The sequence below is a fragment of the Schistocerca nitens genome, chromosome 10 (assembly GCF_023898315.1).
Source record: "Schistocerca nitens isolate TAMUIC-IGC-003100 chromosome 10, iqSchNite1.1, whole genome shotgun sequence".
Classification (NCBI taxonomy): domain Eukaryota; kingdom Metazoa; phylum Arthropoda; class Insecta; order Orthoptera; family Acrididae; genus Schistocerca; species Schistocerca nitens.
The window spans coordinates 10598032-10621306 of NC_064623.1; the positions used below are offsets into that span (position 1 = coordinate 10598032).

General features: G+C 45.5%; 1 protein-coding gene and 1 non-coding gene across 2 annotated transcripts in view; one reads left to right on the forward strand and one right to left on the reverse strand.

Moving 5' to 3' along the window:
* Window positions 1-23275, forward strand: part of LOC126209796 (transmembrane protein 151B-like) — a 225237-nt gene that overhangs the window by 89086 nt on the left and 112876 nt on the right. The window lies entirely within an intron of this gene.
* Trnas-cga (transfer RNA serine (anticodon CGA)) lies at window positions 22795-22868 on the reverse strand. Its single transcript has one exon. It is a non-coding gene; the product is annotated as a tRNA-Ser (tRNA).

Consider the following 23275-nt stretch of genomic DNA (forward strand, 5'->3'; position numbering starts at 1 on the left):
ATGTTTGGGACTGGATGAAGCGTCGTCTCACGCGGTCTGCACGTCCAGCACGAACGCTGGTCCAACTGAGGCGCCAGGTGGAAATGGCATGGCAAGCCGTTCCACAGGACTACATCCAGCATCTCTACGATCGTCTCCATGGGAGAATAGCAGCCTGCATTGCTGCGAAAGGTGGATATACACTGTACTAGTGCCGACATTGTGCATGCTCTGTTGCCTGTGTCTATGTGCCTGTGGTTCTGTCAGTGTGATCATGTGATGTATCTGACCCCAGGAATGTGTCAATAAAGTTTCCCCTTCCTGGGACAATGAATTCACGGTGTTCTTATTTCAATTTCCAGGAGTGTATTTTGAAAATTTATTCCTCTAGTACTACGATGGGCATCAACAAGATCCCAACGTTCCTGGGCAGAGAGCGTCAGAGAATATTTCAAAGTTCGATTTGAGATGCAGTCAGTGTCAGCACCATATGCTACGCGACAAAGTGCATCATGTAAAATGGCGCCCTGCTTCGTTCAAATGCCTCTATGGCACTTACCATCTGAGGTCATCAGTTCCCTAGAACTTAGAACTACTTAAACCTAACTAACCTAAGGACATGACACACAGCCATGCCCGAGGCTGGATTCGAACTTGCGACCGTAGCAGTCGCGCGGTTCCGGACTGAAGCGCCTGGAACCGTTCGGCCAAAAAGGCCGGCTCTTCAGGATTCATGGTGTCAGTTCCCTCCAGCATTACTTCAGACATTATTTGAGTCCATTCCACATCATGTTGCGGCACTTATGCGTGCTCGCGGGGGCCCTACACGATATTAGGCAGGTGTACCAGTTTCTTTGGCTCCTCAGTGTAGTATACACTAAATATACAACTGGGGACAAGCAGAGAGCTGCGACGCTTTTGACGTACGAGTCCTCAACGTAACTACGGTGGTCGAAGGATACCTGGTCAGAATTTTGTGACAGAAAATCACGAATCATGAGGCAGCCCAAAGAATGACTACAAGAACCAGTTTCGTGTGTATGTAGGCTGCAGCAATTATTCAGAGACGAAGAAGCTCGCACAGAATGGCGTGGAGAGCAGCATCGGAGCAGTGTTGGGACTGAGGACCACAGTAACATCATTTAGCTTACGAGAACAACAGTAGTGTCATAACCCGATTTCAAGGGAAAAAAAATCGCTCAGTGTAAGAGGGGTCAAAATAAGCGTACGCTTGTCTCGGCTTATCCGTATGTACTCTACCGTTTCAGAGAAAACGACGGTCAAAGGTTTCGAGGTACTTCATGCACCTTTTTGTAAATAACTAGTCTAACCGAAGCGGTGGCACAGTGGCTAGAGTCGCAGCTTCGCATCTCTGCGCTCCGTGTTCAAAACCCGTTTATTATTATTATTTTTAGCCGTATTTTTGTTGTTCATTCATCTACCCATGTCCGAGGAAGGTGTTTTCCTATGTATATTGAGATACCGTTTTCCTTACTTGTCTATTAACTTTCTGTCTGGTGATTGAATTATATAGCCGGCCGGAGTGGCCGTGCGGTTCTAGGCGCTACAGTCTGGAACCGAGAGACCGCTACGGTCGCTGGTTCGAATCCTGCCTCAGGAATGGATGTGTGTGATGTCCTTAGGTTAGTTAGGTTTAATTAGGTCTAAGTTCTAGGCGACTGATGACCCAGACGTTAAGTCCCATAGTGCTCAGAGCCATTTGAAGCATTTTTTGATTGAATAGAATTAATGAGAAAATTATTTGTTTTCGGTCAAATTTTTGTAGTGTATCTTGATTCATAATCAGTTGCAAGCTCCAGTTTTTGGAAAAGTGATCCGTTATGCGTGGTCTGCCGCGAAATTATTGGCAACGTGCGAAATTTTCATCAGTGTTGCCGACGTTCTTTTCCCGACTGAGATTCGTATGAAGAGATATCGCTGTGGGAAGCCTGCCTTTTCGTGATGCTCGTGATGTTCAGAATTCCTATGTTTCGAATGTTTCTACGATTGGTATCATCCAAGAGGATGCGCCAATTATTCCTCAAGAACAAATATCAGTTAATTTTCCTGCTGATGGCAACATGACTCTTGCATATGCTCTTATTTATAAATATTTGACGATGCTGGTGCTGATTTTGTGTTTAAAATTTGACGATGCGACTATGGCTCCTTTGTATTTGGACATGCTTTTATAAGAGAGATCTGAAGATGGGTATTATAGGCCGAAACCGGTAGTCTGATGACAAAAGAGTTTGTAACCAAAGACGTGAAGTAAACGAAATTTATTTTATGTTCGCGTCACTGTTCGATTCGCTGCCATGTCGCAGCTTGTGAAACAAATATATGAATAAAATATAAAAATTAACATAAGGGTTGATATAAGAAAGAGAAGTTGAAAAAGAGTGTAACCCCTGAAAACACCATGCACACATACATCGTATAATAAATATGTGAGACTGTGAAACCAATTTGCAACTTGACAGTTAATATATCGCCCTTATGTTCCATAACTTAATAACAAACATTCCAACAGTAACCTTCTACCGAGATGGGCAGATAAATGAAAAAAATGATAAAATGAAATAAAAAATAATCGGGCTTCGAACACGGGACGCAAAAGACAAAGGGGGTGACTCCAGTGACTGTGCAAACATTTCGGCTGAGATTATTGTGCACTAAGAGGCACCTAAATTACGTCGAAAACGTTGACGATCGTTTTCTCAGAAACGGTAGAGCATCTACGGACATGCCGACACACGGGTTCGCTTATTTTGGACGCCTCTTCCACTGAGCGAAGTTTCTGGTTAGTCAGGTTACGGCAGCTGCCACGTTGTCGTCGTTGGCAGGAACGCTCAGTACGCTGTTTGGTCTCAGTGCCTGGGGACGCAGTGTGTGTCGGCGTGTGCAGCTCGTGGAGCGACGTGCGTGGAGCGCCGACCATCCGCTTTAAAGCAACTCCACGTAATAAGGCCAGGTCAGGCCACTGCCGGGTAGCCGCCGGAGCGTAGAAACAACACACCGTGGTCCGCCCGCTGGACAGTGGTTATTACTGAAAATTACGATTCCCAGTGCAATACCTTGCCCGCTCCCCACACAGTATGGAAAATTATGACTCGCTCGTGGTGCTAACACTGCAGATGTGGCAGCTTCTTTAATTAACCTGCGGTCACACCCTCTAAAAACACCAGGTTTTCCTTGCGACACGTTCTTGTTGTTGTGGTGTGTTGAGTGCCAAGAACTAGTGTGATGTAGCTCTTCACAACAGACTAACCGCGAAGGCAGGAACACAAACTCAGGAACGATCGAAGAAGTAACTGCAGTAGAAATACGCAAGAATTCACATACCTGTTAGAAAGCCCAAGTCACTGAGAAGTCACAGCGAACGATACCTGTTCTTCTCAGAACTCAGATTTAATGTAAAAGTCGGTATTCTGAACGAAAGCTATATCTGACTTTAATTACCACCAACCATTACGCAAAACAGCTCTCACTTTCGTTTGCATCCGACAAGCACCAGACGCAAAAGTTTAGATTAGTGATTCGAATTCATTGAAATACTGGTTAAACACAGGGTGACAATTATTGAAATGGTTCAAATGGCTCTGAGCACTATGCGACTTAACTTCTGAGGTCATCAGTCGCCTAGAACTTAGAACTAATTAAACCTAACTAACCTAAGGACATCAGACACATCCATGCCCGAGGCAGGAATCGAACCTGCGACCGTAGCGGTCGCTCGGCTCCAGACTGTAGCGCCTAGAACCACACGGCCACTCCGGCCGGTGACAATTATTGAACTATGTGAAATAAAATAGTCGCAACTTCTGGACGGTTTGGGATAGGACGTTCAAACTGCACGGTTGGCCGCCGGTTATGATGGGAATTAGTACGCGCATGTGCACGTGCGTTCTTGTCGGCCATTGTAATGTGGATAAGTATATTCATCCTGAACAGGTGAGTGTGTGGTGAGCAATGTCCAGCATTGGAATAATCGGTGAGATTTTTCTTGATGGCACGGTGACACCGAACGTTACGTGAAGGTTTTGGTAGATGATTTCATACCCATTATCCAGAGTGACCCTGATTTCGACAAGATGTGGTTCATACGAGACGGAGCTTAACCCCATGGAAGCAGGTGTGTGTTTGATGTCCTGGAGGAGCACTTTGGGGACCGCATTCTGGCTCTCGCGCACCCAGAGGCCACTAGCATGGGTCTCTGCCACCATATTCTCCGGACATGAACCACATGTAACTACTTTTTGTGTGTCTATATTAAATACAACGTGTACAGCAATAACCTATAACCATTTCCGAGCTGGAAACATCCATTCATGAGATCATCGACAGCATCGATGTTTCGACACTTCAGTGGGTCATGCAGAATTTCGCTATTCGTCTGCGCCACATCATCGCCAGCGATGGCAAGCATATCGAACATGTCATAACGTAAATCTGAATATCTGTAGTGACGTTTACACGTTTAATAAAGTGTGTGCACGCTGTAGGTTGTAACTAATTAGCATTTCTTTTCATATCATTCAATAATTGTCGCCGTGTAGGTTGCCAAAAAAAAAAAAAAAAAAAAAAAAAAAAACCATCTCTCAAATGGTTATATGATCGAAAGAATTAAATATCGTCGTACTGGATACATAAGACAACATATCAAAATTTTACTGATCGATATTAAGGGAAGATAGAAACTGAATCATTTTAAGCTCATTCTATAGGGAAGAGGGTTTTCCTGTGAGATATAACACTTGGATGTTAAGAAATGACTGAACATTTATTTCTGAATCAAAAGCACACAAGGGTATTAAATAAAACACAACTGCTTGGAACGCTGCTACTTAAACTTCGATACATGGTACTCCATCTGTAGTAAGACGACCATACACACGCGGAACCACGGTTGCTAAACAACGCTTAGAGTTTACTTGGTGCACGCACAGTAACATGCACACAGACCATCCATACAGCGAAAGGGGTAGAATTTAGAACACTGCTTCCATATACTACGTTTAAGTACACTAGGCCGGAGAGCAAGTAGCTTCTGCAGACAAAAGCCCGTTCCAGGAATTCGGTACAAATTCACTAATTTCACGGTACAATTATAAAAGGAAATTAAAGAAACCAAAGAAAGTGGAACTGAGGATTCGATCCGATTACGAGAGGTGATTACGTCGGACTACAGATTCGTAATGTACAAGGTCTGTTTGGTTTGTAGTTTAAAGGGATTATACTACTAAGGTCATCAGTCAACGTACAAGTCCAAATTTTTTGTCTTCAGACTACCGGTTTTGGTCTATAATGACCATCTTCAGATCTGTTTTATAAAAACGTGTCCTAACGTACTGGAGCTCGGACGATAGTTATAGGGGCTCCAGTATATTAGGACACGTTTTTTATAAAGCATATCTGAAGATGGTCATTATAGGCCGAAACCGGTAGTCTGATGACAAAAAATTTGTGACCGTTAACGTGAAGTAAAGGAAATTTACATATAAAATTTAGCGCTAGCAAAGAGAGAAGCACACGACACATTCGTACATGGTATCCAAAAGTCGATAAGTTCTTACATGACTTGGGGTCACCGCTCGCTACCGCCAAGTAGCAGCTGAACAAAGGATCACATCAATTAAACTTAATACTAACAAAAATATCATCGTTCCTTAACTGAAACGATTTCTATGGCACGATTACCCAGGGAAAAGTAAAGCTTATGCGCTACCACAGCAGGGGTCCTCGCAGATGCCGGAAACGCTCATAGCGCCTAGGCGGTGTCTACCTAGGCCAACCTTACAATAGTAATGTCTCCTGATCCACCGTAGCCCTAATAAAACCCTACATACTGGTTGGCTAAATTGTTCGGCAGGTCCTCAGAAACCTTCTTGGAACCAAAGAGTTCTGAAGTACACCGACCGAGGTGGCGCAGTGGTTGGCACACTGGACTCGCTTTCGGGAGGACGACGGTTCAATCCCGCGTCCGGCCATCCTGATTTAGGTTTTACGTGCCTTCCCGAAATCGCACCAGGCAGATGCCGGGATGGTTCCTTTCAAAAGGCACGGCCGGTTTCCTTCCTCGTCCTTCCCTAATCCGATGAGACCGATGACTTCGCTGTTTGGTCTCTTCCCCCAAACAATCCAACCCAACCCTCTGCAGTACCATTCACAGACAACTCACACATTCACTCAAAGCAGACGGAAGTTGGAACAGGAAAGCAATGGCACGGAAACACTATAAACGGGTTGTTTGGACACATATCGGGCATGAATCGTAAATCATAAACTCAGATGTCACTCTCTCAGTGTTGAAATCCCGCTGAGGCTATTAAATCACGCACTTTCCACTTCATCTTTCTCTGCCGTTTCAAGAATAGACACACCGAATATCGGAGATGCAAAGAGACGTTGTAAAACCAAAGCTTGCTTCGCAAGTTCAATGGAACGGCTCACATGGAAGCGTTTCAACAGTTTTCACCAGAAGGAGGTACCAGTATCTAGGTGTGACTTTAGTTTCAAGTAGAAATCACAACTAAAAACGAAAAGTAGCACCGTAATATTAAACGCCGTGTGACATTTCTGACCGACGTTCGTTACGTCGTTCTAAGAACCTCGTGTCACTCGCTATATATATACCGGGTGATCAAAAAGTCAGTATAAATTTGAAAACTTAATAAACCACGGAATAATGTAGATAGAGAGGTAAAAATTGACACACATGCTTGGAATGACATGGGGTTTTATTAGAACCCAAAAAAAACCAAGTTCACAAAATGTCCGACAGATGGCGCTGCACAGCAAGTCGTCAGTGACTGCGCATGACAATCGCGTATAAGAAGGGCTGTAATGAGAGAATCTCCCCCACCTTCTCCTTTTCCTTGAACACGTCCGCACACTATATATTGTCCGTCGCCTTGATCCCCCTCACCCCCTGGTGTCTCCCTTCCTCTCCACTCCCGACCAGTTGCCGCGCCTTTACCGTTGTGTCCCTCCCTCTCTCCATCTCCACACCCTCCATCTCCTTTCCCAACACAACTTCCACCGTCTACCACTCCCGGATGATGAGCTTCGCCCTGACATCTACCCTTCCTACCAACTCTAACCCCCTCTTCCTGCCTCCTCCTCAGGGCTCCCTCTCCTCCCCCTCCCTCCTTCTGAGCGGATTTCCCCTCCTACTCACCCTCCATCTCTTGTGCCTTCTTTCAGTGTCTCTGCGCTCCCTCCTGCCCTGTCTTCCCTTTTCCTCTCCCGCCCCACGTGTCTCCTGCCTCTTCGTGAACCCACGGTTGCCCCTCCTCCCTTCATCCCGCCGCTTCCGCAGCTGCCCCATGCTCTCCCCTCCTTTTCCATCCTCTCTGACCTTTCCCTCGGCAGGGCCCACCTGGTAGTTTTATTCTTCGTCGTGTGTGCTCCAAGTGGGTTTTAAGTGTGTTGTTTCGGAGTGTTCTTAATACTGAGGCCGACTTTTAACCTGTGCCTGCGCATCCAGTGACTTCTCTGTGTTTTAAGAATCGCCAACTGTGTTTTTTTTTTAACTTTCTGGTGACTTTTTTAACTGTCCCCAATGAACGTCTACATATCAGTGTATTTTTACCTCCATTTTCTCCCCTTATATTGTTTTATGTTCCCCTTTTTTACCTCCTTATGTATGTATTATTTTCTTCTTGTTTTAATTGTCATGTCACTCGGCTGAAGAGCGGCGGATTGTGCTGCTGACAGCCCTCCCCTGCCCATATGGGGCAGGGGAATGAAATCACAATAAAGGAAAAAAAAAAAAAAGAGAGAGAGAGAATCAGATGCGCCAGCAGTCGCAGCATGTTGACGTTACCTGAAAAGGCGCTTTTAGTGAAGTCGTATCATCAGAATGGGGAATGTTCTAGTTCAGCGTTACGATCCTATTGCCTTAGAAAGGGGATTCGAACGGATAAAGGTTGACAAATGCAGCTGTAGCGAGAATGATTTCTAAGTTCGAAGCCACGGGTTGTTTAGACGATAGACCCCGCAGTGGCCGACCGAGCACAAGGCGTAATGCTGCTTAGACAGTTCAGGAAGAAATGCAGACTGAGGTCAGCGCTCGTGCAGTCGCACGTAGCACCGGCATTCCATGCACTACTGTTTGGTTGGCACTTAGGCGTACACTCCGATGCTATCCGTACAAAATCCATCGGCATCGTGAACTGTTACCTGGCGATTTAGTGAAGAGGAGGGCATTTGCGGTGTGGGCGTTTCAAAAGATGGCGGAAGATGACGATTGGTTGAGTAACGTGTTGTGGACCGACGAAGCTCATTTCACGCTCCGAGGGTCTGTCAACGTCCACAACTGCAGAATTTGGGCTACCGAAAATCCTAGAACTGTCGTAGAAACTCCATTGCACGACGAGAAAGTCACGGTATGGGTTGGATTTACCACATCTACCGTTATCGAGCCTTTTTTCTTCGAGGAAATGCGTGATTCTGGTTTTGTAACTGCTACCGTGACGGGTGAGAGGTACGCCGATATGTTACAGAATCGCATCATCCCCAGCCTGGCTGATAAACACCTGCTGGAACGTACGATGTTTATTCAGGATGGCGCTCCGCCCTATATTGCTAGACGCGTGAAAGATCTCTTGCGCGCGTCGTTTGGTGACGATCGTGTGCTCAGCCGCCACTTTCGTCATGCTTGGCCTCCCGGGTCCCCAGACCTCTGTCCGTGCGATTATTGGCTTTGGGGTTACCTGAAGTCGCAAGTGTATCGTGATCGACAGACATCTCTAGGGATGCAGAAAGGCAACATCCGACGCCAATGCCCCACCATAACTCCGTACATGTTTTACAGTGCTGTTTACAACATTATTCCTCGACTACAGCTGTTGTTGAGGGATGATGGTGGACACTTTGACCATTTCCTGTAAAGAACATCATCTTTGCTTTGTTGTACCTTGTTATGCTAATTATTGCTATTCTGATCAGATGAAGCGCCATCTGTTGGACATTTTTTGAAATTTTGTATTTTTTTGGTTCTAATAAAACCCCATGTTATTCTAAGCATGTGTATCAATTTGTACCTCTCTATCTACATTATTCCGTGATTTATTCAGTTTTCAAATTTATACTGACTTTTTGATCACCCGGTATATGTAACCTACACATGGTCGAAGAAACGAACCAAGAAGCAATTTTTCCTGAGAAAGAATTTGCACTTGCTGTTTTACCTGGGAGCAGCACTGAAATGTTTGGTTGGGGTGATGTCATGTTAGACCCACCCCACTCCCCTACACGTCCTCCCTCCGCCTCCCTCCCCCGCCTCCGACCCCTCCCGTTCCCACTGAAATCTCCGTTGTGGTGAGAGACTCATCTGTAGCTTACACTCGGGCGATAAAAGTCATGGTATACCTTCTAATGTCGCGTCAGTTGTCCTATTTCCCTATGTAGGGCGGCAACTGTGCGTGGCATGGACTCGACAAGTGGTTGCAAGTCATTTGCAGAAATACTGAGCCATACTGCCTCTGTAGCCGTCGGTAATTGCAAAAGTGTTACCAGCGCAGGAGTTTGTTCAGGAACTGACCTCTCGACTACGTCCCACAAATGTTGGATGGGATTCGTGTCGGGTGATCTGGATGGCCAAATCATTCGCTCGAATTGTCCAATCACGAACAATTGTGGCCCGGTGACATCGCACATTGTCCCCCACAAAAATTCCATTGTTTTATGGGAATATGAAGTCCATGAATGGCTGCTAATGGTCTCCAAGCAGCCGAACGTAATCATTTACCGTCAGTGACTCAATCCATTCCATGTAATCACAGTCCATACCAGAATGGAACCCCCAGCAGCTTGCACAGTGGCTTGGGCCCAAGGCTTCCTAGTGTCCGCGTCACACTCGAAGCCTACCATCTGCTCTCACCAGCTGAAATCGGGACTCGTCTGACCAGGCCACGGTTTTCCAGTCGTCTAGGGTCCAACCGATAGGGTCACGAGCCGAGGAGAGACGCTGCAGACCATGTCGTGCTGTTAGCAGAGCCACTCGCGTCGGTCGACTGCTGCCACAGCTCATTAACGTAAAACGTCGCCGCACTGTCCTACCGGATACGTTCGTCGTACGCCTTGGATCGATTTCTGCGGTAATTTCACGCGGTGTTGCTTGTCTGTTAGCACTGACAACTCTGCACAAAAGCTGCTGGCCTCGGTTGTTAATTGAAAGCCGTCTTCCACTGCGTTGCCCGTGGTGAGATGTCATGCCCGACATTTCGTATCTCGGCACCACCTTGACACAGCGGATCTCGCAATACCGAATTCCCTAACGATTTCCGAAATGGAATGTCCCGTGCGTTTAGCTTCAACTACCATTCCGCGTTCCAGGTCCATTCTTTCCCGTCGCTCGGCCATAATCTCGGCGAACGCCTTTCCACACGAATCACCCGAGTACAAGTGACGACAGCTCCGCCAATGCACTTCCCTTTTATACCTCGTGTACGCGACACTACCGCTATCTGTATATGTACATATCGCTATCGCATGATTTTTGCCAGCTCAGTCTACAACGCAATTATTGACAAAAGAAATAAGCATTTTATACAAGATTAAAAACAGGTTTCATCACGACAATTGACAGGGATTAACACCGTCCATGGAACTGTTAACAATCTAATTTTTATTTGTCTCCACTAAATCACTGGCAGTTTTGACTCTGGGTCCCAACAATACGTAAAACAATTAATAGAATTGCGTCAGAATATAGTACATCTACATCTACATTTATACTCCGCAAGCCACCCAACGGTGTGTGGCGGAGGGCACTTTACGTGCCATTGTCATTACCTCCCTTTCCTGTTCCAGTCGTGCCGCACGGGATTACCCACGCGGTCTGGACCGCTGCAGTCATGGACTGTGCGACTGGTCCCGGCGGAGGTTCGAGTGCTCCCTCGGGCATGGGGGTGTGTGTGTTTGTCCTTAGGATAATTTAGGTTAAGTAGCGTGTACGCTTAGGGACTGATGACCTTAGCAGTTAAGTCCCATAAGATTTCACACAAATTTGAACACACATTTGTTCCAGTCGCGTATTTCGCGGGAAGCCTCCGTGCGCGCTCGAATCTCTCTAACATTACATTCGTGATCTCCTCGGCAGGTTTAAGTAGCGGGAAGCAATATATTCGATACCTCATCCAGAAACGCACCCTCTCGAAACCTGGACAGCAAGCTACACCGCGATGCAGACCGCCTCTCTTGCAGAGTCTGCCACTTGAGATTGCTAAACATCTCCGTAACGCTATCACGCTTACCTAATAACCCTGTGACGTAACGCGCCGCTCTTCCTTGGATCTTTTCTATCTCCTCCGTCAACCCGATCTGGTACGGATCCCACACTGATGAGCAATACTCAGGTATAGGTCGAACTAGTGTTTTGTAAGCCGCCTCCTTTGTTGATGGACTACACTTTCTAAGTACTCTCCCAATGAATCTCAACCTGGCACCCGCCTTACCAACAACTAATTTTATATGATCATTCCACTTCAAATCGTTCCGTACGCATACTCCCAGATATTTTACAGAAGTAACTGCTACCAGTGTTTGCTCCGCTATCATATAATCATACATTAAAGGATCCCTCTTTCTATGTATTCGCAATACATTACATTTGTCTATGTTAAGGGTCAGTTGCCACTCCCTGCACCAAGTGCCTATCCGCTGCAGATCTTCCTGCATTTCGCTGCAATTTTCTAATGGTGCAACTTTTCTGTATACTACAGTATCATCCGCGAAAAGCCGCACGGAACTTCCGACACTATCTACTAGGTCATTTAGATATATATTGCGAAAAGCAATGTTCCCATAACACTCCCCTGTGGAACGCCAGAGGTTACTTTAACCTCTGTAAACGTCTCTCCATTGACAACAACATGCTGTGTTCTGTTTGCTAAAAACTCTTCAATCCGGCCACACAGCTGGTCTGATATTCCATAGGCTCTTACTTTGTTTATCAGGCGACAGTGCGGAAGTGTATCGAACGCCAAGGAAAATGGCATCTACCTGGCAGCCTGTATCTAATATTTTCTGGGTCTCATGAACAAATAAAGCGAGTTGGGCCTCACACGATGGCTGTTTCAGGAATCCATGTTGATTCCTACAGAGTAGATTCTGGGTTTCCAGAAATGACATGATACGCGAGCAAAAAACAAGTTCTAAAATTCGACAACAGATCGATGTCAGAGATACATCTGCTCCACTACCCTTCTTGAAGATTGGGACTACCTGTGCCCTTTTGCAATCATTTGGAACCTTCCGTTCCTGTAGAGACTTGCGGTACACGGCTGTTAGAGGGGGGGGGGGGGGCAAGTTCTTTCGCTTTCTCTGTGTAGAATCGAATTGGTATCCCGTCAGTTGCTTTTCTATTCCGCCGCCCGGTGTGGCCGGGCGGTTCTAGGCGCTTCAGTCTGGAACCGCGCGACCCGTACGGTCGTAGGTTCGAATCCGGCCTCGGGCATGGATGTCTGTGATGTCCTTAGGTCAGTTAGGTTTAAGTAGTTCTAAGTTATAGGGGAGTGATGACCTCAGAAGTAAAGTCCCATAGTGCTCAGAGCAATTTGAACCATTTTAGCACGTACCGAGCGCTGGTTAGCGGTGAAGTGGTAGCTTATCGGACCCCAATGCATACTGCCTGGACGAGGCCAGTGGGTCTCGGACGAATGCACTCTACGACACAGCGTGAAGCAGTTCTACGTCACACGCGCTAACGACCATCACTTGCGTGCAGGCAGGATCTGCTTTCGTCACCGAAGACCACGGCGCGCCATTCCAAGTGATCCTATGACGGGTGAACACGTCGATGCTGTGGCGTGAGGGGAAGACAGGCTAGAGGTGTGCGTACACGTAATCCCACTGTAAATAACAGGTTTGCAATAGTTTGCGTTGACACAGTTGGACTCACTAGTCATCGTATCTGTGCTGTGGCAGCTGTACGATCTGCCACTGCTGCCCTTACAGTACGACGACCCTGGAGGGTGTCTGTGTTGCGTGGACGTCCAGCGAAGGTTCTGTGAATGTTCACGTGTATAACAGCATCATCGCACAATTGACGCAGCATGCCGGATTTGCGTGTCATTTTTCCGAAAGGACCATCCGACCACTCGGAGGATGAAAATCTCATCCCCTTTCAGACTCTTTCTGTTGGCTGCAGGAAGCACGAGTGCGTCTCCGTGGCACCGTTCCCCGCTTGCTTCACACATCTGCGCCACGCTCAGCCTCGTGGCTGTGAGCATCCCCTATGAAAGGGTAGACAAAATTGGAGCTCTGGTAGCTATGCTACTATGCTATCTGTTGGCTGATAGCGTTGAAACCATTATCAGTACATGTACCCACAGGTAGCAAATGCTGTGATCGGGTCAAAATCGACGATGTCTTCGCAGTTGGGCTTTTTTTCGGCTGTGTTTATTTTACTTTCCCAAATGAGTTCTCAGTTGATTCCAATATCTACGATAATGTTGGAAGCTGGAGAAATGAATTAAAATATATGCCTCTGCCGCGACTAGAACGCGGGTCTTCTTGCTTATTAGGCAGAAATACTGACCACTGCACCACCGCAGCAGTATGGTGAACGTTCCTGCATCGGCTACTCAAGCTGAATTCCTTTCCCAACACAAACTTCATATCTCCAGCTTATTTTCCCCTTAGATTGTGACTATTATTCCAATATTATCGCAGATAAAGTTGAAACAAATGTCTCGGGGAAAAATTAATGAAGAGAGCTGTGTGATCACACGCAGTACAGGACTTCCCCATTACGTCCAACGCTGGGGTGCTATTCCAATGCCGGAGAGCCCTGGCAACAGTGAAAATCTAAGGGGAAAATAAGCTGTAGAAGAAGTTTGTGTTGGAGAACAATCAAGAATGGGGTGCCACAAGGTTCGGTCTTGGGTCCTCTGTTGTTCTTAATATATCTTAATGACTTGCCATTCTATATTCACGAAGGTGCAAAGCAGGTACTTTTTCCCGATGATACAAGTACAGCTATCACACCCAACAGACAAGAATTAACTGGTAAAATTGTAAGCGATGTTTTTCAGAAAATCATTAAGTGGTTCTCTGCAAATGGGCTCTCATTAAACTTTGACAAAACACAGTACATACAGTTCCACACAGTAAATGGAATGACACCATTAATAAATATAGACTTCGATCAGAAATCGGTAGCTAAGGTAGAATATTCAAAATTTCTAGGTGTATGCATCGATGAGGGGTTGACCTGAAAAAAAAAAAAAAAAAACACACTCAGGATCTGCTGAAACGTTTGAGTTCACCTACTTATGCTATTAGGGTCATTGCAAATTTTGCCGATATACATCTCAGTAAATTAGCTTACCATGCCTATTTTCATTCTCTGCTCTCGTATGGCATCATATTCTGGGGTAACTCATCATTGAGTAAAAGAGTGTAATCAGAATAATTGCTGGAGCTCATTCAAGATGATCCTACAGACACTTATTTAAAGAGCTAGAGATCTTCACTGTAGCCTCACAATAAATATATTCAATTATGAAATTTGTTATTAAGAATCCGAACGAATTCAAAAGTAATAGCAGTGTACATGGCTACAACACTAGGAGAAAGGACGATATTCACTACTCAAGGTTAAATCTAACTTTGGCTCAGAAGGTGGTAAAGTATGCTGTCACTAAAGTCTTTGGTCACTTACCTAATAGCATCAAAAGTCTGACAGATAGCCATACAGCATTTAAAAGGAAAATTAAAATAATTTCTTAATGGCAACTCCTTCTACTCATTAGATGAATTTTTGGATATAGTAAGTGGGTAATTTCCCCAACCCCCAACAACAAACAAAATATTAAAAATATTAATTGTCATGTGATATCTTGTGTAATTTAATACCTTGTATAGACAACTTTTATTAACCTGACACGTTCCACATCATTACGAAGTGTCGTATTCATGATCTATGGAACAAGTACTAATCTAATCTAATCTCATCTAATCTTCAGCTTGACTACCCTGTGCAGCAATGATAACTGTAGTTCTGCGGTGTTGTAGTGGTCAGCATTTCTGTCTAGTAACGGGGGAAGACCTGCGTTCGGGTCTCGGCCGCGGTAATAGTTTTAATACATTTCTCCAGCTTCCAACATTATCGTAGATGAGACTTAAATGTCTCGGGGAAAAATTAATTATAAGATTCCAGTATCCTTTTCGAGTGTGATACCAACAGCAGGTTCTGCAGTCGCATACGAAGACCAAATTCGAGGGCCACTCGAAGCGCTGTCGCTTCCGCGGTAGCGAACTGAACAATGCGAGGGCAGCCGAAGTTGCTTCGAAATACTTCTGCTTGGGAACAAGAAACGTACCCGGACTGTTGAAGTAGCTAGAAGCGGAGAGCCATCGGTACGGCTACGGCGTTGCACAGCGGACACTGGAGAGCCTCGTCCGGATTTGATAGACGGGTTTAGCGGCCGGGCAGCTCCGGACCAAACGACCTAATGGGTTTCCCCGAGGCGCACAATGCACCGCGAGACCAAGGGCGGAAAATTTGCTTTCAGACCGCCGCAGCGGCCGAAAACGAGATTCTGGATTATAGCGTGTGTGTGTGTGTGTGTGTGTGTGTGTGTGTGTGTGTGGCGTTGGGTGCTACGGCTAGAGGGCATGACGGTCCGGAAATAGGTGGCTTGGCTTGGCTGTGGGGGGCTGCGGGGTAGGTGGGGGGGCAGTTGGCCGCGCGAGACGTAATTTATGTACGCGGCGAGCAATTTGTCATCCGGCACCGCATCGATCGCCGTGGTAGGGGAGGCGGAAGGGCCGGACGTGTACACACGGGGCACAACTGCGACTACACTGCCTCTGCCCCCTGTGCTCTGCCTAATCCCGTGACAGGCGGCCGCGTTTTTCATCAGGGGTAATTTATTGTCGTCCAGACAACTCGATGCTGCTTCTCTATAGCTGCGTGTGCGTGCGCGCCTGTGTGTGTGTGTGTGTGTGTGTGTGTGTGTGTGTGTGTGTGTCCATGCTTCAAGAGGAGACAACCGCTTTGTTTATGCTTGCCCGGTATCTATTTTAGTAGTTCTGAAGGAAGATATCACCGCCTGGATAAGATGCTGCTTAGAGAAGAAACTTTTTATTTGGGATGTTTAAAAGCCACGGGTCATCGTACCCTGTCTCTAAAATTCTATTGATTATTTACTTATAGAAGGCAAACTTTTGCAACCAATTAAAGTGTAGAATGAGATTTTCACTCTGCAGCGGAGTGTGCGCTGATATGAAACTTCCTGGCAGATTAAAACTGTGTGCCCGACCGAGACTCGATCTCGGGACCTTTGCCTTTCGCGGGCAAGTGCTCTACCAACTGAGCTACCGAAGCACGACTCACGCCCGGTACTCACAGCTTTACTTCTGCCAGTATCTCGTCTCCCACCTTCCAAACTTCCAAACTTTACAGAAGCTCTCCTGCGAACCTTGCAGAACTAGCACTCCTGAAAGAAAGGATATTGCGGAGACATGGCTTAGCCACAGCCTGGGTGCGCTGATATGAAACTTCCTGGCAGATTAAAACTGTGTGCCCGACCGAGACTCGAACTCGGGACCATTGCCTTTCGCGGACAAGTGCTCTTCCAACTGAGCTACCGAAGCACGACTCACGCCCGGTACTCACAGCTTGCCCGCGAAAGGCAAAGGTCCCGAGTTCGAGTCTCGCCCGGGCACACAGTTTTAATCTACCACGAAGTTTGAATTAAAGTGTAAGTAGGCTGTTTTGGTTTTTATGTTGGTAACGCCACGTAGCGCTCTATATGAAAACCACCGACTGTGCTGTGTGAAGTCTGTAGCTGGTTGGCATTGTTGAAATATTCGCTATTGTAGTGTTGGGCAGTTGGATGTGAAAAGCGTGTAGCGTTGCGCAGTTGGAGGTGAGCTGCCAGCAGTGGTGGATGTGGGGAGAGAGATGGCAGAGTTTTAAGAGCGGACGATCTGGACGTGTGTCCGCCAGAAAGGGTAAATTTGTTATACTGGATATTATGAACTGATATATATATATATATATATATATATATATATATATATATATATATATATATATATATATATATATATATTCACGATAAAGGATGACAGCCATAAACAGTTGCAGGATAAAAATTTATTAAAATTTCTTGACCAAGGTTTCGGTACATATAAATATACCTCCATCAGAAGTAAAAAATCCTGAACAGGGAGACACTTTCATTAGAAAAGCCATAGCATCGGAAGTGAGAAACAAAAGCTTAAGTAACAGTGAAATTACCAAAGTAATACAGGCACAAAATCTTTAGTTACTTACTGAAATTACATCATGTAATGGAGATTAATAAAACAATTGTGCCAAAGGCGTCGTCAATAATTGAGACATCTTCTCCATTAGTACAACATGACTATGGGCACAGGGTCAAAGCGAACAGTTTAGCACCATTACTTCGCCTCTGAACTATCGAGACAAGAGTGTGAAAGCACTAGGGCAGATGGTTTCGCCGAGAGAGGGCACTTGTATGTGCCAGACACTCGCGCATATTAAAATCCATGAATACATACATAAGCGCACCAAAAATTATTAAAAGTTGTGTTAATTCAGTCATAATAAATGAAACGTATCAGGCAATTTAAAAACATTTATGTAAAATAGAAAATATAGAACCAAATTTACCTGTGTCCTAGACTCAAACAGATAAAGCTTGCGTTATGTAACATCTAACGAGAGAGGGCACTAGTGTAATGCGCGAGAATCTCGCGTAACGCAGGTGGTGAAATACATACTAGCGAAAACAACCAAAATGTTATAATAAAACGAAACCATCTGTCGTTGTGAATAAAAACATACTAGTCAATTAACCACACATACACATCGAAAATCACAACCAACAAACATCAAAAATACGTAAAATCCCAACAAGACAGGAAAAGCGCATTTCACCGGCAACAACAAGCAAGAAAATTAACTTCTACTCAGCCAGACTATATTACATTAAGGCAAGGAGGGGTTTAAAAATCTTGATATATATATATATATATATATATATATATATATATATATATATATATATATATATATATATATATATAATGACTTTTGAACACTATTAAGGTAAATACATTGTTTGTTCTCTATCAAAATCTTTCATTTGCTAACTATGCCTATCATTAGCTAGTGCCTTCAGTAGTTTGAATCTTTTATTTAGCTGGTAGTAGTGGCGCTCGCTGTATTGCAGTAGTTCGAGTAATGAAGATTTTTGTGAGGTAAGTGATTCATGAAATGTATAGGTTATTGTTAGTCAGGGCCATTCTTTTGTAGGGATTATTGAAGTCAGATTGCGTTGCGCTAAAAATATTGTGTGTCAGTTTAGTGAATGTCTGAGTACGTTCAGTTTTGCTCAGCTGTCTGAAAATCAAATAACGTAGGGGTTTATCAGCACAGTCATTCATTAATTTTTCTAAGGGGACGTTTCAAAAGATCTTTACATTGATAGACAGGCAGCAGTTAGTGTTGACGGTACATTGAGTTCATGGTTCAGAGTAGTTGCAGGGGTAAGACAAGGCTCCAACCTGTCTCCACTTTTTTTTTTTTTTTTACTTTATTGTTATTTTAAAACCTGTACAAATCAGGTAGGCTGGCAGCGGCACACTACGCCGCTCTTCAGCCATAGCGTTTTACAAAAGTATAAAAACGGAGAATGAGAATGAACAAAGTGATGGGCAAAAGAGAGAGGTCACAGAGACACAAAAAACACGGAGTCGTTCACACGTGACGATAACAACACTGAAAACACGTGGGCACGGCGCACAGAACACTGACGAAGCAGACGGCACGAGTGAACGTAGTAGTGGGACGGCGGACACCAAAAACACTAAACGACGTCACACACACGAGACACAGAAGGCGATGATCTCCGGCGCGCGAATGTTCACTATGCGTGTGCGAGTCCAGGGACCTGCCAAGAGAGGAGGAGGAGGAAGGGGGGTGGGAGAGCGAGAGGGGAGAGCAGAGATGCCATGGGCAAAGGAGAGAGGGGGAGGGAGGAAGGGGGAGGGGAAGCCCGGGGGAGAGGGGAGGAGGGAGGGGGGAAAGGAAAGAGAAGGGAGGGAGGGAGGGTGCCTAAAGGATAGGACACAGGAGATGGGGGGGAGGATCAAAGTTGATGGGTAGAGGGAGGGGAGGAGGACATCATCAGGGAGGGGGAGCTGGCGGAAGCCACCTTGGGAGAGGGTAAGGAGGGTGGAGAGATAGAGACCAGGTGGGACGTGGGCATACAGGCGCGGCAGCGGGCGGGGGTGGGAGAGGATTGGGGAGACGAGCGGGTGAGGAGGATCGAGTTTGCGGGAGGTGTACAGGATCCGTATCCTTTCAAGGAAAAGGAGGAGGTGGGGGAAGGGGATGAGATCGTACAGGATCCGCGTAGGGGAGGGGAGACCTGTCTCCACTGTTGTTCATATTATTTGTGGATCATATGTTGAAAACAATAGACTGACTGGGTGAGATTAAGATACGTGAACACAAAATAAGCAGTCTCGCATATGCGGATGACTTAGTTGTGATGGCAGATTCGGTTGAAAGTTTGCAAAGTAATATTTTAGAGCTAGATCAGAAATGTGAGGACTATGGTATGAACATTAGCATCTCTAAAACGAAAGTCATGTCAGTGGGAAAAAGATATAAACGGACTGAGTGCCAAATAGGAGGAACAAAGTTAGAACAGGTGGACGGTTTCAAGTACTTAGGATGCATATTCTCACAGGATGGCAACATAGTGAAAGAACTGGAAGCGAGGTGTAGCAAAGCTAATGCAGTGAGCGCTCAGCTACGATCTACTCTCTTCTGCAAGAAGGAAGTCAGTACCAAGACTAAGTTATCTGTGCACCGTTCAATCTTTCGACCAACTTTGTTGTATGGGAGCGAAAGCTGGGTGGATTCAGCTTACCTTATCAACAAGGTTGAGGTTACGGATATGAAAGTAGCTAGGATGATTGCAGGTACTAGTAGATGGGAACAATGGCAGGAGGATGTCCACAATGAGGAAATCAAAGAAAAACTGGGAATGAACTCTATAGATGTAGCAGTCAGGGCGAACAGGCTTAGATGGTGGGGTCATGTTACACGCATGGGACAAGCAAGGTTACCCAAGAGACTCATGGGTTCAGCAGTAGAGGGTAGGAGGAGTCGAGGTAGACCAAGGAGAAGGTACCTGGATTCGGTTAAGAATGATTTTGAAGTAATAGGCTTAACATTAGAAGAGGCACCAATGTTAGCACTGAATAGGGGATCATGGAGAAATTTTATAAGGGGGACTATGCTCGAGACTGAACGCTGAAAGGCATAATCAGTCTTAAATGATGATGATGATTTATTTATTTGCGTGTTTACTTCACCCGGCAATATACATCGACGGCAAAAGATTTCCAAAGTCAGGAAGGAGTTGGGCGACATAAACGAAAGTCGGTATTCGTGTTTCTATTTCTGAAACAAGACGTCTATTCAAATTTCGCGACAGCCGCTTAAGAGTGGCGCAAATAGACCCATTACGAGGATGCAAACCAGGTTTGATTTAAATACACGCTGTAACGATGGTAAACATTAGTTACCTTTCAGATTCGAAGTGGTGAGTTGATGTCAGTCATGAATGCCTTTAAGACTACAAAGACCCCATTATTAGCACCTCACTGAGTTTGAACGACGTCGTGTAATAGGGCTGCGAGGAGCTGGATGTTCCTTCTACGATACTGCAGACAGACTTGGCAGGAGTGCAACCACTGTACGTGACTGCTGACAGCGGTGGCCACGAGAATGTACGGACGAAAAAAAGAAAGTGTGGTAACCCATCATGCTCTGCGCAGTGTCGACGCGTTGCCTCGGCCTACTCGATGACCAGACCTGAGGCCTCGTATCGAGCACGCACGAGACATCGGACGACAACCCCAGCGTGATCCACAGCCAGCACTGACCGCTGAAGAGCAACAGGCGTGAAACTCCAGCCCGGAAACTGACATCCAACATCTGCACTCCACAATACATCAAACATTCTGGCGGTTACACCAATTATTAATGTAAAACCATTTCACATTTGCAATAGCTTACCTCGCTCTTACACGAACCTGTGATCTTGCAATTTTAATCAGTTAAATATGTTACCTGTATAGATGTATTTCAGAAATTTCATCACTCTACATTAATTATCTTTTGGAGCTTCGATTTTTTTCCGTCAGTGTAAAATCAGACATACGTAGTAAGATAATATTACAATACGTGCAGAACTGAAAAACGGATTCGAAGAGGGAAATTTCAGAATGAAGAAAAAAGAAACTTCGAGAGTTTTCAAGGTAACAGGAGCACACGTCGAACATCTTCACTCAGGAACAAAAACAGCAGCGAAGTGAGAGAATAGATAGATATGAAGAAGGATCTCATTCCAAAGAACAGCTCCTCTTACGTGATCCGGAGCTGGCGGATTCCACGCAAATTACTACTACTACTGATAATAATATCTACATCTACATCCATACTCCGCAAGCCACCTGACGGTGTGTGGCGGAGGGTACCCTGAGTACCTCTATCGGTTCTCTCTTCTATTCCAGTCTCGTATTGTTCGTGGAAAGAAGGATTGTCGTATTCTTCTCTGTGGCCTCTAATCTTCCTGATTTTATCCTCATGGTCTCTTCGCGTGATATACGTAGGAGGGAGCAATATACTGCTTGACTCCTCGCTGAAGGTATGTTCTCGAAAATTCAACAAAAGCCCATACCGAGGTAGTGAGCGTCTCTCCTGCAGAGTCTTCCACTGTAGTTTATCTGTCATCTCCGTAACGCTTTCGCGATTACTAAATGATCCTGTAACGAAGCGCGCTGCTCTCCGTTGGATCTTCTCTATCTCTTCTATCAACCCTATCTGGTACGGATCCTACACTGCTGGGCAGTATTCAAGCAGTGGGCGAACAAGTGTACTGTAACCTACTTCCTTTGTTTTCGGAGTGCATTTCCTTAGGATTCTTCCAATGAATCTCAGTCTGGCATCCGCTTTACCGACGATCAACTTTATATGATCATTCCATTTTAAATCACTCCTAATGCCTACTCCCAGATAATTTATGCAATTAACTGCTTCCAGTTTCTGACCTGCTATATTGTAGCTAAATGATAAAGGATCTTTCTTTCTATGTATTCGCAGCACATTACACTTGTCTACATTGAGATTCAATTGCCATTCCCTGCACCATGCGTCAATTCGCTGCAGATCGTCCTGCATTTCAGTACAATTTTCCATTGTTACAACCTCTCGATATACCACAGTATCATCCGCAAAAAGCCTAAGTGGACTCCCGATGTCATCCACAAGGTCATTTATGTATATTGTGAATAGCAACGGTCCTATGACACTCCCCTGCGGCTCACCTGAAATCACTCTTACTTCGGAAGACTTCTCTCCATTGATAATGACATTCTGCGTTCTGTTATCTAGGAACTCTTCAATCGAATCACACAATTGGTCTGATAGTCCATATGCTCTTACTTTTTTCATTAAACGACTGTGGGGAACCGTATCGAACGCCTTGCGGAAGCCAAGAAACACGGCATCTACCTGGGAACCCGTGTCTATGGCCCTCTGAGTCTCGTGGACGAATAGCGCGAGCTGGGATTCACACGATCGTCTTTTTAGAACCCTATGCTGATTCCTACAGAGTAGATTTCTAGTCTCCAGAAAAGTCATTATACTCGAACATAATACGTGTTCCAAAATTCTAGAACTGATGGACGTTAGAGATATAGGTCTATAGTTCTGAACATCTGTTCGACGTCCCTTCCTGGCAGATTAAAACTGTGTGCACGGACCGAGACTCGAACTCGGGACCTTTGCCTTTCGGGGGCTGGTGCTCTACCAACTGAGCTACCCAAGCACAACTCACGCCCGGTCCTAACAGCTTTACTTCTGCCAGTACCTCGTCTCCTACCTTCCAAACTTTACAGAAGCTCAGAGCACTTGCCCGCGAAAGGCAAAGGTCCCGAGTTCGAGTCTCGGCCTGGCACACAGTTTTAATCTGCCCGGAAGTTTAGTATCAGCGCACACTCCGCTGCAGAGTGAAAATCTCATTCTGGAATAATAATAATAATAATAATAATAATAATAATAATTCCCCCGTGGAGGCCCGGGAAAAGAATAGGCCTCCGGTATGTTCTGCCAGTCGTAAAAGGCGACGAAAAGAACAAACCACTAATAGGGCTAACCCCCCTTTTAGTGTGATTACTTGGTTCAGGACAGAACTAAAGAAGCCTCGGACAAGCGCCGTCATGGTCGGGGACGACG